This window comes from Myotis myotis, unplaced genomic scaffold, assembly GCF_014108235.1.
Source record: "Myotis myotis isolate mMyoMyo1 unplaced genomic scaffold, mMyoMyo1.p scaffold_m19_p_33, whole genome shotgun sequence".
NCBI lineage: Eukaryota > Metazoa > Chordata > Mammalia > Chiroptera > Vespertilionidae > Myotis > Myotis myotis.
Window position 1 is genome coordinate 1,165,955 of NW_023416339.1, and position 16,503 is coordinate 1,182,457.

The 16,503-nt window shown below is 40.2% G+C and overlaps 1 pseudogene; it reads left to right on the top strand.

Annotated features, from left to right (window-relative positions):
- The first annotated feature begins 10,950 nt into the window (after nt 1–10,950).
- LOC118652707 lies at nt 10,951–11,880 on the top strand (annotated as a pseudogene).
- Nucleotides 11,881–16,503: the final 4,623 nt, after the last annotated feature.

Consider the following 16,503-nt stretch of genomic DNA (forward strand, 5'->3'; position numbering starts at 1 on the left):
TATTCTAAGATATCTAGTATACATAGTTCCATTGTTATTAATCTCCTTACTCTTCTGACTTAATTTGTGAACTGAATTTCTTTTTTTTTAATTCTTTATTGTTTAACATATTACATATGTCTCCTTTTTCTCCCACTAATCTCTCCCAGCCACTCCCAACCCCCAGAACATGCCCTCACGCATCCCCAGTGTCTGTGTCCATTGGCTATGCATGCATACAAGTCCTTTGGTTGATCTCTTATCCCTCCCCACCTCCCACCATCCCCTGCCTGCCCTCTGAGGTTTGATGGTCTGTTTGATGCTTCTCTGTCTCTGGATGTATTTTTGTTCATCAGTTTATATTGCTCATTGTATTCCACAAATGGGTGAGGTCATGTGATATTTATCTTTCTCTGACTGGCTTATTTCACTTAGCATATTGCTCTCCATGTCCATCCATGCTGTTGTGGATAGTAAGAGTTCCTTCTTTTTTACAGCAGTGTAGTATTCCACTGTGTAGATGTACCACAGTTTTTTAATCCACTCATCTGCTGATGGGTACTTAGGCTGTTTCTAAATCTTAGCTACTGTAAATCGTGCTGCTATTTACCTATGTAAATAGCTATGTAAATAGCATATATACTTTCTGATTGGTGTTTCTGATTTATTGGGATATATTCCTAGAAGTGGAATTACTGGGTCAAATTGGAGTTCCATTTTTAAATTTTTGAGGAAACTTCATACTGTTTTCCACAGTGGCTGCACCAGTCAATGAGAGTTTTTAAATGCACTTTTCTGAAATAAACTAAAATAACACAGAAACAATGAATGTGATCTTTAAAAATGAGAATAAATGTCAACAATAATCAGCAGCAGATTATTACTGTCCTCATTTCTGTTCATTTTGATTATTGTATCATTAAGTTATTACTGTATGACAAGCCATCCTACAAGCAAATTTTATAACACTAGAGGCCCGGTGCACAAAAATTTGTGCACTCGTGGGGGAGTCCCTCAGCCCGGCCTGTGCCTTTTTGCAGTCTGGGACCCCTCGGGGGATGTCCACCTGCTGGCTTAGGCCCGCTCCCTGGGGGATCGGGCCCAAACTGGAATTCAGACATCCCTCTGGCAGCCCAGGAGCCCTTGGGGGATGTCCACATGCCAGCCTGGAGCAGGCCTAAGCTGCAGTCGGGCATCCTTAGTGCTGCTGAGGAGGCGGGAGAGTCTCCTGCCACCATCTTTCTGCTGGCAGCCGTCAGCCTGGCTTGTAGCTGAGCAGAGCTCTCCCTGTGGGAGTACACTGACCACCAGGGGGCAGCTCCTGCATTGAGCGTCTGCCCCCTGGTGGTCAGTGTGTGTCATAATGACCAGTCATTCCCAGTCGTTCTGCTGTTAGGGTCAATTTGCATATTACCATTTTATTATATAGGATAGAGGCCTGGTGCATAGGTGGGGGCCAGCTGATTTGCCCTGAAGGGTGTCCCAGATCAGTATGGGGGTCACGCTGGGTGCCTGGCAAGCCTTGGTGAGGGGCTGATGTCTGTTTGCAGGCTGGCCACAGCCCCTTCAGGGTGGGGGTCCCCACTGGGGTGCCTGCCCAGCCTGGGTGAGGGGCTGAAGGCTGTTTGCAGGCTGTCCAAGCCCCCCTGTGGGGACCCTCACCCAATAGGGGTGTGGCCAGCCTGGGTGAGGTGCTGAGGGTCATTTTCAGGCTGCCCACAGCCACTTCAGAGTAGGGGGTCCCGCTGAGGTGCCTGGCCAGTCTGGGTGAGGGGCTGAGGGCCGTTTTCAGGCTGGCCAAGCCCCTGGCAACCCAAGCTCCCAGCCTCTCCTTTTTTTCTTTTCTTTTTTTTCAGGGATTTATTTATCTTCTATAATTAAAACTTTGTAGCCTTCATCAGAGCCCATGTCCAGCTGGAAGACTAGGTTTCCCCTGACAACCCAGGTTCCCAGCCTCTCCTTCAGCGAAGGCCACGGCCAGCTGGAAGCAGGTATCTGGGATTTATTTATCTTCTATAATTGAAACTTTGTAGCCTTGAGCAGAGCCCAGGGCTGGCCAGGGCAGGTGGGAAGCTTGGCTTTCTCCATAGCCAGGGACAACCCAAGCCTCTTGCTCACTCCAGCTCCGTGGCTGCCGCCATCGTAGTTGGGTTAATTTGCATACTCGCTCCTGATTGGTGGTGGGTGTGGCTTGTGGGTATAGCGGAGTGGTGGAGTGATGGTTAATTTGCATGTTCCTCTTTTATTAGTCTAGATAATGGCATTATTACCAAGTGAGATTGTATGGTGGGTGTTGTTCTGAGCTCTACTAGTGTCTGTAGGAGTCTACAGTCACCTGTGAATCTCTACATGTATTTCTAAGACTTATTCATGGTATTGTGTATGGCCCTGGTGCTCTTCCCATTTGAAACAATATATAATCAGTATACCCTATTTCTATATCTAGTTTTATCTTCTATTGTAAAGAAAAGAAAGAGTACTGAATGTGAATTGCTTTATTTTACTTCTACTCTCCCTATATCCATGACACTTTGCTCATTTTGCAAGTAGAAGAGATTCCTTCTACCATTTCTCAGTGTGAATCAGTTACCTGAGGCCTAGATCCTGGTTTATTCCTTCTAAGTTATTCATTGAAGTATAATTACATAATATAAACTGAACATGATTAAAATGTACAATGTGATGCATCAAAGCAATACAAAAATGACAATCCATACTTCATATTTCCATTTGTAAGTCAAGAGACTGCACAATAAACTTTAATGGCTTCTTAATGTAATTGTTAAACATTTAATATACCTGAGCCTCAATTTCCTTATTTCTGAAGGTAATGTGGGACAGTAAACATATCTTTGACAAATGTTGCAAGGAATACATGAGATATGTGGACATATTTTGTTGAGCCCAAATAAAATGTTCAAAGGCAATGTTTTATGTATGTTTACTCACCTACAACTTAATTTTAAATAAACACACACATATATGCACACAAGCACAGACTTATTTATAATATCATATTTTATGTTGAAAGGAAAGTTTTAAAAAGTTGAAGAAGAAAGAAATGAAAAGAAAGAATGTTTGAATCAATATAAAATGAAAAGATGTAGAAATTTAGACATGAAGATTTCAAATACATGGTAGACATAAACTTACATGATGAATTACTTTTCCTATTTTAATGCTTCAAATGCATCAAAATCTGAAGCACATTTACATTTATACAATAAGAAATTCTCCACCAGCTAAAGAGGCAGAATATCTCCAACTGATTACAAATTTCTTCTACTTAAGGGGGATTAAAACACAAAATGCTTTTACCCAGAGGAGGCTAAATGAATGAATTGAGACACTTAATCTCAGTCCTGAACAAAATTTTATTGGATAAATGTCTGTATTCAATTTTTAATGCTAAAGTAAAATTACCACCTGAGTGGTTTAAAACAGACACACTTATGCTCTTATAATTCCTAGGGTCAGAAACAGGAAATGGTCTCAGTGGTCTAAAATCAAAATGTTTGCAGGGCTAGGTTTCTTTTGGAGGCTATAGGGAAGAATCTATTTACTTTCCTACTCCAAGCTTAGATTATAGTGCAAAAATTCTAAGGATATTTTTTATATATAACAAATATTTCATAGTGAGGAATTAAATGACAGCTCTTAACTTGTGATACAAGGTTGAAATGCCAAATTCTTTTGCCTAATGTGTCATGAAGCCCAGTATGTAATAAACCCAAAGTTTATACCAAAGGAAATTAGTTCTCCCCCTTGTTGAAAAGAAAAATAGCAATTTTATGTAGATTCAGGGCCTATATCCGTACCACAAAGCCAATATTTGGGTTGGCATATGGTGCTTGGAGAGTAGTCCTCTAAAAGTCAACAGATTTTATGAGGAAGAACTAGTGGGCACTGGAATAACTTGACATATAAGGTGGTCTTTTGGGAACACAGAATCTCCAGGAAAATATTATCTTCTGTCCAGACCCACAGGGAAAACAGATGATTAGAAGTTGCAGTAACAAGACAGAAATGTACCTAGTGAGCAGACATAGGGAGCTGTAAATATCTCCTCATCTCCAGTCTCTCAACATCTGTGATCCTGGGCTGGATGGGACCTGGTTATTGCTTTTGGAATCCTAAGTTGGTCTAGGAGACCTGTGCTTGCCTCCTTCCTGCTGTCTTGTCTGGGCAGAGAGCTTCAGTCTCTCTGAACCATCCAGGAGGTTGGACTTTCCCATGTAGACCTTCTCCTCAGAATTCCCAAACAGGTGAGTCCTGAGGTCCAGTAAGTACAACATGAAAGTGTCAGAGAGAGTCAAGGCCAAGCACATGTACCAGAGGTGTCTTGACAGCCATCAGCCTATGGCTGATTAACTAATAAATGATTAATTTATGATACTAAAAGGAGAAGTGAACGTTGAACTCAGCTGTTAGGTTTGATCGAGCAATTGAATTGATACCCCTCCCATTTAACCCAGTGATCCCACTTGTAGGAATATATCCTTAGAATTCACAAACACTCATCAGAAAGAATATATGCACCTCTATGTTCATAGAAGCATAATTTACAATAGCTAAGATTTGGAAACAGCCCAAGTGCCCGTCAGCAGATGAGTGGATTCAAAACCTGTGGTACATCTATACAATGGAATACTATGCAGTTGTAAAAAAGAAAGAACTCTTACTATTTGCAACAGCAAATGGATGGACCTGGAGAGCATTACACTAAGTGAAATAAGCCATTCAGAGAAAAATAAGTGTCACATGATCTCACTCATCTATATATATAAAAGGCTAATATGCTAAGTGTCTGACCATCTGACTGGTCACTATTATGTGCATTGACCAGCAGGGGGCAGACGCTCAATGCAGAAGTTGCTGTGATGTGCACTGGCCATTTACAGAGACATGGCACAACAAAGCAACACTTGGCTTCCCCCAAGTGGGACACAGGCCCTGCCACCACCCCAGAGCAACACCTCACCAAATTCCAGCCAACACTGCTAAGACCCCATGGTGAAAAATGTGACCCACAGCCCAGCTCAGCCCAGAAACAGTCACTGTGGGTGCCAGGTAATGACGTCACATAGCAATGCCCAGCTTCCTCTTCTAAGCAACTAGCCTCATTGGAGTTTCTTTAGCCCAGGAACACGACTTGCTTTATAGCCAGGTGCAAACATTTTACACTTTAACCAAATGTCTGTGAAGCATTTTCCTGTGCCTCATCTCATTTGATCCTGACAAAAGTGCTGGAGTAAGTAGATAGGAGACTCAGTGGAATCCTATTTTCTTTTAATTAGCCAGAAAATAGAGATTTAGAAAGTTTAGAAACTTGACCTGACTGTAAAGAAGTAATAAATGGTGGAACTTGAAATGACTTCAGGTTTTTTCACTGCACAGAATATAGTCAAACACTGCTGCAGTTAAATATTTCACTCTTTGTTCTCCCTGAGTGACCTACAATAATAATCTGCTTCGTGTTGATATTTACTGATGTGTTGCTGACAATTACCTGAAAGAGGAGTTGGGGTGCTTCATTGGGCTGGAAAAAGTTTAGCTAAATAAGAAAGCAGGTCTAATTAAGCAGATATATATATATATATATATATATATATATATATATATATATATATATATATATATATAAAGCTTTCCCTGGCACCATTTGCACGTGTGTGCTTTCATCTGTCATTGTCAATTGTGAATTTGGTTGACACTTCTATTATAGAGAAAGGGTGAATAGCAATATTAAAATTTTTTTCTAATTAATTTTCTTTCAATGTGCACAAATTTGTGTACCGGGCTTCTAGTTTGTGGAATATAATGAACAACATAAACTGATGAACCAAAATAGACCCAGAGTCACAGAAGCATTGAATGGACTGTCAAATCTCAGAGGGAAGCAAGGGGAGGGTGAGGTGGGAAGAGAACAACCAATGTACTCATATGCATACACGCATAACCGATGGACACAAACAATAGGGTAGTGAAGGCTTGGGGGGGAGGTGGAGGAGGGGAGGGCAGGAAGAGGTCAATGGAGGAAAGGGGACATATGTAATACTTTCAACAATAAAGATTTTTTTTAAAAAGATAGAAATCAACCAATGTAATGCCTGACATCAATAGAATGAATGGGAATAAAAATGCATGGTCATTTCAAAAAGAAATATTACCCAATAGAATGGACTGTCCTAAAGATTAAATCAGACAATTTCCATAAAATGATAAGCTCAGGTCATGTGGAATAAAAATATCTAAATGGTCCTAGCTGGTTTGGCTCAGTGGATAGAGTGTCAGCCTGAGGAATAAAGGGTGCCAGGTTTGATTCCAGCTAAGGGCACATGCCCGAGTTGCAAGCTCCATCTCCTCCCAGTAGAGGGCAGGCAGGAGGCAGTCAAACAATGATTCTCTCCCATCATTAATGTTTCTATCTCTCTTCCTTCCTCTCTGAAAGCAATTTAAAAAATATATTTTAAAAATATATCTAAATGTATCTCTTATAATTAATAAATATTTTAGTATGTTTTTATTGAATTTTTAGAGAGAAAGAGAACAGAAACATCCATGAGAGAGAAGCATTGATGAGCTGCCTCCTGCATAACCCCTGCTGGGAATCGAGCCAGCAAAACAGGCATGCCAACAACCTGTAGGTGCATGGGACAATGCTCAGCCACCTGAGGCACACTGGGGAAAACTAATCAATATTTTGTGAGGCTCTAAATGATACCTTTTAACTGGTGATATAAGTATAAATCCCTAATTATTTTGACAAATGTGTCAGGAAGCCAAAGAGTGTGGTGCCAAGGATTGCATATCAAAGGAGTGCAGTTCTGCCATATTGAAGAGGAGAATAACAATTCTCTAGAGACATCAGGGCTGTTCCCACCCCTCAATCAGACTTTGAAGTGAAAGGGAAGACAGGGTGGGGTAGAGTACTAGGTCTTTCGGCCCTTGAAAGCAGGCAAGATGAAGACATGAAGTCATAAAAACTAAGTACACTTGACTTACAACCTGGTCTCCTGGGATCAGAGAATCATTAGGAAAATTTTCCTTTCTGCTTATTCCAGAGGCCCAGAGGGAAATCATGTGCTTAGAAGTTGGAATAACACAAGGGAAATGTGCCTGATGGGCAGGTATAGAGAGAGCTGTAAATATCTCCCCTGTGCAGTCCTCAGCTTGTACAATGTTGGGGGACAGGGCATGGCTGTTGCTTTTGGTTCCTAAGTCTGGCTCAGGAACTGATGCTTCACTCCTTCCTGCTGTCTCACGTGGGGCAGAGTTTCGGTCTCCACCATCCAGGGAGGAGTTCCATACGGAGACCATCCTCACAGAGACCCATCCAGGTGAGTCTGAGAGACCAGCAGGTACATCAGGAGAGGGTCAGAGAGGATGGAACCTGAAAATTTTTACCTGAGTCACTGTGACCCTAATCAGCCCAGCCCAGAGAAAAGAGTGTATTGTGTCTATATTGTTGGTTAAGTGACTAATGTGTAATTAATTTAGTTAATACATTAAGAAAGATGTGCATGTTTGAATCTGTACTACAAGGACCTTAGTTGACAATAAAGTGATAAGAACGGGAGTCCAGTTGGATGACACTGTAGAATGAGTGAGACGCATAAATTGATTGCAGTAAAATGAAAATGTGTCTGAAAAGATTTGTTTTTCTGGAAGAAGGTATTGGGGTATTGGGTGGGAAGAACAGTGCAGTAAAGTGAGAGTGTTTGTATTAAATTTCAAAGATGGTGCGTATTTGAGCATGCTTTGTATTTATTGAAAAGATCCTGACCAGTCAGGGAGTTGGTCCCTTGCAACAGTAATTTGTGAGACATTCATTGCAGTATCTTCTCTCATGCTGGGTATTCACATGAAAAAAAGTATTTAATAAGTCTGAAAGACTACTAAATAGTTTTACTTTGAATTAATTACTTTATTATTGGCAGGGCTGCATATATTCTTGGATTTGTTACCCATTGACTTTCTCTGTTGGAACAATTGACAGGAATTCCTACCCCCACACTCAGCCTTTCCCCCAGTGGTCTCTACTTGTAATGAGAAATTCTGGCATGCATTCTGGGAATATAAATTGAGGACTGACCAACTTCTAGGCAAAGATATAGGGTGCTGAGAAAAAAGTCACCATAGATATATAGATGGAGAAATAAAGGTCACCCATTCTACCTTAACTCTTAATGCCACAGAGGCAGCACAGTGAGTTTACATTTATGCAGTGAGGCCTTCACTGTACCAGCTAGGGGGGAATGTCTCCATTCTAGTTAAAAATATTTTTCTACTTCATGTGTGTTTTTAACATAAAATGCCCTTACCCAAGGGAAGCTAATGAATGAAGAGGCCTAAACTCGGTTCCTCAGACAAATGTTTATTGAATAAATGTCTATATTAGAATCCTATAGCTGCTATAAAGTATTCTCACACCACTTGCTTAAAACAAACAAACATATGCTCTTACAGTCTGGATGTCAGAAGCTTGAAATGAGTCTCACTGACTAATATCCAGATGTGTGCAGGGCTGGGGTCCTTCTAGAAGCTGAGGGGAGGATCTGTTCTCTGATGCTTATTAGTGTGGCTGGCCGCCTGCATCCCTTGGCTCATGTTCCTTCCTCCATCTTCAAGCCAGCTGGGTAGCATTTTCAAAGTCTCTCTGAGGCCTATTCTTTTGTTCTCTCTCTTCAACATTAACAGAATCATTGTGGTTACCTTAGTCCCACCTGGATGAGCCTGGCTGATCCTCTATCCCAAAGTCAGCTGATTAACAAGCCTGTTCCATTTGCTACCCTAATCCTCCCCTTGCTAAAAGATATATCATATTCATGTGCTTAGAGGTTGGAGAAACAAGAGAGAAATGTGCCTGCAGAGTAAATATGGGGATTTATAAATATTCCCTCAACCCCGGTCTCTCAGCTTGTGTAACCTTAGGCTGGGAAGGCATGGTTATGTTTATTTCTCACTGTCATTTGTTCATTTGGAGGCCCAGTTCTGGCTGGGGAATTGATACTTCACACTTTCCACCTGTCTTGCCAGGAACAGAGCTTCAGTCTCTATCATCAACCATTTGGGGAGGAATTCAGATGTCTCCACAATGACCTTCCTCTCATAGATCTTATCTTGGGGTGTCAATAACACAGCTGACCCTGCATGACAGGGTCACAGAGAATGGAAGCCAAGATCATTTACCTATTTTCTCCTAAGAGACGATTCAACTTAGTCCAGAGGCAAAAGATTGCTGTGTTTGGTAAAATAATTAATGTATTTATTTCAGTGGCTACGTAAGAATTCATAGTGTGACTGCTATTCACACCTTTTATGGTCTTTCATACTCTTTTTTTTTTTTTTTTTTTTTTTTTTTACCTTGCAGCCATTTTAATGAAGAGTTTTTAAAATATGCAAAAACATAAATTATTTTAAAAAGTAATGAAGCATTCATACATTAAGAACTATACCAAGGAATTTTTTTATGCTAAAGCTTATGCTTAGTTCCCTGTGTTTATAAAGCTAAAATAAAGAATTTTATGTTTTACTTTTATATCTTAATTCTATATTTTAAATACGCTTAATAAATATGCTCTTGGATATACAAAATGTGTGGATGTACATATTCAAAATACTAGCAAGAGCTATCTCTATACTATGTATGGTCTTTCATACTCTTTATCCCTAAATTGCTCTCATATCAATGCTATTAAAATGTATTTAAATTATAAAATTCAAACTGTGGTTCTGGTCAGTGGTGATTTTGTCCACTATGAGACATTGAGCTATTTCCAGGGAGATCTGTGACTGTCACACTAGAGAGGTGTGGGTGGAGGCAGGGATGCTAAACAATCTTCAAGTCACAGGACAGACCTCACCACAGAGAACAGTCTGTCCCAGATGCCAACAGTGCCGATGCTAAGAAACTCTGAATTAAATAACATCATTATTTGTAATATTTACAGGTGACGTCAGGTTGTTCCCTAAAATTGTAACACTTTCTATCAGTGAAACGAGAGTACACCCTTTTGCTACCAGTTTCAAAGTTCCAACCCCAATCAACGTGACTGCTCTTCCAGTTTTTCCCCAGGCTGATGGATAGGAAAGGGCCAGGTCCTGGAGCATGGAGTTGAAACCACCAGCAGCAGAGCGAGGTACAGAAGACGTGTCCACTGTCCTGGGAGAAAGTAAACTGGGGCAGGTCTGGGATAGACACACAAGTATTTACATTACCATTTTGATTGGTTACAGGCAAGATTCCTGAAAATTCATGCACATGGAGTATGCAGGGGTCTCTAGTGATCACTACAGATATTGATTCAAGTTCCAACATACATTCAGGAATGAGAGCAGTCTTTAGTAAGTGGATTCACAGCTTTTAGCTGGTTGACTACCCTTGCCTTTTTCTCTCACTCTCTGACCCCAGTGCTATTTAATTTAGGACATCTCAAAATTTTCCCTGCTCACTTTTTTGAGATCTCTGTTCAAATGACACCTTGCTTGCAGATCTACCTACAATCTCATGAAAAATAGAACTTCCTATTCACTTTCTCCTTTGCACATACTTCCCTTTTCGTCTTACGAGCGGCCACCATCTGAAATAATTTATTATTTTATTATTTGTTTCTACATTCATCCCTCCTCATTGGATTGTAGAGACTTTTGTTCTTCAGCACCCTATTCTCACAGCCTGGACAGTGCCTAAACATGGTCAGCACTCAATTTACATTCCTGAGAAACATGAAGAAATTATCATTAAAACTGTAGAATACATGAACCCCTCAGAGACATAGGTGATTGAGACAAACATTCTATATCAGGGGTGGCACTGGATATCCCATACAGGGGACCATATCCATACACAAAATATTAAAATTAATGTCTTCACTATAAAATATTAATCGTAGCATTTCAAATATGTGAGGAATACAACTTTGTGTGAAAATTAGTCATGTTATTTTCATCTTTCCTGGTAGTCACCTCCACCACATGGAACCTGTGAATCTTACACAAATTTCAGAATTTCTTCTTCTGGGAATTTCAGAGAAGCCAGAACTGCAGCCCCTCATATTTGGGCTTTTCCTCTCCATGTACCTGGTCACTGTGTTGGGAAACCTGCTCATCAACCTGGCTGTCAGCTCAGACTCTAACCTCCATACACCCATATACTTCTTCCTCTCCAACCTGTCCTTGGTGGACATCTGTTTCACCTCCACCACCGTCCCAAAGATGCTGGTGAACATCCAGACAAAGAGCAAAGTCATCACCTATGAAGACTGCATCACACAGATGTATTTTTATACATTCTTTGCAGTGTTGGACAATTTTATCCTGACAGTAATGGCCTAGGACCGGTTTGTGGCCATCTGCCACCCCCTACACTACGTGGTCATCATGAACCCCCAGCTATGTCGACTCTTGGTTCTGGTGTCCTCCAGCATGAGTGCCCTACATTCCTTGCTACATAGCTTAATGGTGTTGAGGCTGACCTTCTGCTCAGACTTGGAAATCCCCCACTTTTTCTGTGAACTCAATCAGGTGGTCCACATTGCCTGTTCTGACACCTTTCTTAACAGCCTTATGATAAATTGTCTAACTGTGCTGCTGGGTGGTGGTCCCCTTGCTGGGATCCTTTACTCTTACTCTAGGATACTTTCCTCCATATGGGCAATCCCATCAGCTCAGGGGAAGTATAAAGCTTTTTCTACATGTGCATCTCACCTCTCCATTGTCTCCTTATTTTATGGTACAAGCCTAGAAGTGTATCTCAGCTCTGCTGCTACCCAAAACTCACATTCAAGTGCAACAGCCTCGGTGATATACACGGTGATAACCCCTATGCTGAACCCCTTCATCTACAGTCTCAGGAACAATGACATAAAGAGAGCCCTAGAAAGATTCTTTGGAAGGTAAGCTAACTGTAGCAATCTGAAGAAGTGACCATGAATGCAGGGTTCAAAGCCTCAGAGCCTGTTGTTCTGACACAAATAAAGCCAATCTTTGGACCATATGTAATTGGAAATTCTAGTTATCTCATGAGTTAACTTGAATTACTTTAGTATAATTTATTCTCTTATGACATATATCATTCCAAATAATTTTTCTATTGTTTTCCTCAAAGAATAGTCATGAATTATGCTATTCCTATGGACAAAACTGCACTTGGCTACTAAGGGCATTTACATAATTTTATTGTACAGAAAAATCTGAGACTACAGTTTTCACTTATATGTTCCTCATTATTTCTATAACGCTACCTTTACTGCTCTTGTTGATAATGTAGACTTTAACATGCTGGTATATTTTGTAGCTCATCTCCTGGTTTATAGTCTTTATTCAGCTGCGTATCCCCATGCTTATCATGTCCACTGGCAAAAATTGACAATCTAATATATGTTTCCAAGCATCTACATGGAAATATAAATTTTAATAAATAGACTGATCTCATATAATTAGAGTCTGAGATGTCTTTAAATATGATGAAGCAAAAATAAACATACAACTTATTGTTACTCAAAAATTTTTTTCAGGGCATGCAACTACTCATTAAAATATGGCTATGATGTCTATGTATAGTAGTCCTTATTCACTGGGGTGAAAAATTACCTGAAGTGTTTTATGTGCCTTTTCTGAACTGTTTTCCTGCTTCTGCTGAAAATCTTTCAATATACTCCCTAGAAATGTGCCTCCTTTTAGTGCTCTACGTTAACTATCTCCCCTTTTCTAGACGTTTTCAAATCCATTGAAGAGACAGCGAGTGAAAATCTCAATGTCATACAATACATATCTCCTTTATACTCAGAAATATCTTTCGTCTTTATGATCAAAGGATGAATCACACAGGAGTTTAAGAGACAGCGAGTGAACAATCTCAATGTCATACAATACATATATCTGCTTTATACTCAGAAATATCTCTCGTCTTTATGATCAAAGGATGAATCACACAGGAGTTAAAATTCTGCCCAGTCATGTGAGTAAGCATCACAAATTTTCCTGCACAAACATGCATGTCCTTCCACCCTGCCCTGACTACCTGGAAGGGAACTTCAGTGGAGGCACTTCTATACAGTTATCTGAAATGCATTTGAATAACAGAGTGATTGTGAGTGCTGTCCTTAAATATCAGTACAAATGCCAAAAGTAAGAAGTAGCAAATTACTATAATTTCCCTCAGTTATGTTCACTTTGATTATTGTACTAATTCTCTGTTGCTATTTAATAAGCCATCCTAAAAGCAAGTGGTTTAATATTATTCCTTTATTTTCTAATATGTTTGTGTAGTGGGGAGGTGTTCTGACTCTGCTGGTCTCCTAAGATGGCATATGATCTTAGAGAAGAGAGTGAGAATAAATATATGTTTAATGAGCAGATGTAGTCAGCTATGGCTCTGCTGAGCTGGGCTGGGCTTTCTAATATATTGGGGGCTCAGCTATGGTGACTGATCTAGGGAGGGCTTGGCTGGAATAAATGAGCTCTGTCTGCATGGCCTTTCCTCTGGAAGGTCCCCCTGCATTTGTTCACATGGCTGAGCCAGGTTTCTGAGTGAGAGGAGTAGAAATGCACCAACGCCTGGTAAAGCGCACTGTCACTTCCACCATATTTAATTGGCAATAACAACTAAAAAATCCTAAGTCCAGTTCAGATTCAACGGTGGAGAAAAAGACGCCACCTCTGGATGGGAGAAGCTCACAGTCACTTTGCCAAAGACTTGGATGAATTGGAGCCCCTCTGCAAACATTCTACCACTTGTGTAAATGTCAATTCAGCAAAGTTTTATTTCTACATCTGCCCTGAATGGCTGAATGATCTTAGAGAAGAGAGTGAGAGTAAATATATGTTTAATGAGCAGATGTGAAAATTCTACACTAGCAGGTAGAGCCCTCCAAATATAAGCATGTCCCCTCTGCCACTTGCCTCCCACTTACCATATCTAGGCTGAAAAGAAAGATTTTTCCTTCCAGATGTCTCAACTCCAAGGACTTAACTCATTGATTAACAGAGCTAAAGAGCTGTTGCTTTTCTGATTGCATCTTTTTTTGGCACACTCCTGTAGACATTGCTTTTCTGTTTACTGACCTGCTCTTAACATATTCATAATGATTTCCAATCTGATACTTGTATTTCTTGGGGGTAGAAGTCCTGAGGGAAGAAGATGGCATTTGAAATGCTCATACAACAGAGAAAGAGGAATTTGAAAGGGGAGGGAGAGTTGCTGTGTAAGTTCCACTTGGAATATCCTGAATATGAGGGCTGAGGAGAGAGAAGAATCTCAGGAGACTGCCAGGTAACCAGCAGTAAGTGATGTTGCAAGTGCCTATGCCAGCTTCCCTTCCAGTGGAAGACAGGTTTTATGACCACTAAGTATTAACTTATGTAAAAAAAAACAAAAAACTCTAAATTCTTCACCTGGTCTCCTTATGACATTTTATTTGTCTATTTTATTAATTACCTTCTGGAAGTCTTCTAATTTGCTCTGTAGCTCTTTGGAGAAGGAAACACACCCCCAAAATGAAATGAGCATTCATTGTTGAGTGTCCTGCCTGCTAGGGATGACACCTGGGAAGGAGGAGTCCAGTGGGATCAGAGATACACATGAAGGTGCAAACACATCTCCCAACGGTCAATTTGGCACAAGGTTGCATTCTGCTTTCCTCTCTTGCCTCATGAGAATCAACTCTCTCAGGGATTAGAGAGCCAAACGAGTGTTTCGATAATGAAGCTCATGGGAATTCAGCCCCTAAAGCCTCAGACACTGTAAATGCTTCTAATATACTCTCTCAAGTCTCGTTTACTAATATCCGGTGATGAGCAAACCCAACAGGACTTCCAGAGGTCTCGTGAGTGGTTCCATCTACCTTCCCTTCCTGCAGACAGGAGTTTCAACTTCATCCGTCATCTAAGGAAAAACTGGGCCCATGAAGTCAGACTGTTCCTTGATCATATCTAGTTAAGCCACAGTATCTTCACGGTGTCAGGGGATGTGGCAGAGCATAATGGACTCCTTTATTGGTAGTAACTTTGGGGGTATCAACAGGGACAACAAGTAAATAAACATTGCATAATACAGAGCCCTACCAAGGTAGTGTCCCTGGTCTCAGTGGGGGATTCTGAGTACACTAAAATATCCTTTCTCTTCAATTGGTCTCCTCTGGTATTAACTCTCAGTCCTGAGGCCTCCCTTCCCCAACAGCACTTCCTCTTGTTTCACTGATTTTTCTTACTCCCTTATTGGTGGGAAGATCTGTCAAACATTCCACAATGTGTCCTTTCAGGTGTTCAACAAATACTGATTCGGTGATGACAGTACGGCAGGCAGTAGACTGTGTTCTAGGGTTAAAGGACAGGATATGACATTGTAATTTCTTTCTAGGTGCATAAAGTTTAAGGGAAAGAGATGTGGAAATAAACAAAGACAGTATCCTGAGATAGAACTACAATCCTGGGAAAGCGATCAAAAGGTAGTCAACTCTTTCTGGGGACATTCATGAAGGCTACAGACAAGCTTATAATTGTACTGAGCTTTGAAGCTGTAGTGAATTCTTCCAGTGAATATAGGATAAGAGTCAGTAGGGAAGTAAATGTAGAGGTTAATTACACTGTAAAGTGTGCTTAGATTATACAAATGGTTCTAATATCTAACCAATAATGAAGACAGGGGATGAAAAGTGAAATGCGAGTTGGGCCATGTGGCAGCCAATATAACAGAGACCTTTTATATTTTATTAGTTACTACATTTATATTAATTCTGAAATCACTGGAGTGAGTGCAGGATTATAGCCACTGATATCCATGATCAGGTTCACTTTGTGGGAAGATCACCCATGCTGACGTAAGGAACAAAGAATTGCTGATTTCAAAGCCATACATAGAGAGTGGTAGTGGAAAAGGCAGTAATAGGAGGTGTGAGTGAATCTGATGGGCAGTTGAAACTGTGTAGCCAAAAAATCACTGATTAAAGCTGGCACAGGCAAGCATTTTCTATTCATTATTTTACTTAATTATTTCAATATCTCTACAGATTGGTACCATGATCCCTATTTTATGGTACAGAAAACGAGACTTACGCCAGTGGCAATGCTAACAAAAGGCACACAATGGAATCCAGAGTCAAGCAGAGAGCTCATTATTTCCAAGGTTCTTTGTTCATGTTTCACAAATATTTTTAATTTTAATAAACTTTACTTTTAAAACAGTTTTAGATTTATAAAAAAGTTCCAGAGAGTTTCCCCAAACTCCATAACCAGTTTCCCCTATTTAAAATCTCCTGTCCAGGATACAATGTTACATTTAAAGGTCATTTCTCCTTAGACTCTTCTTTGCTATGATAATTTTTCAGACTTCCCTTGTTTTTTTAATAATATTTTTATTTTTAATTACAGTTAATGTACAATATTATATTAGTTTCTGGTGTACAACCCATTGATTAAACAATTATATCACTTATTAACTGTTCACCCCCATAAATCTAGTACCCATCTGACGCCATATATAGTTATTACAATATTATTGACTATATTTCCTATGCTGTATTT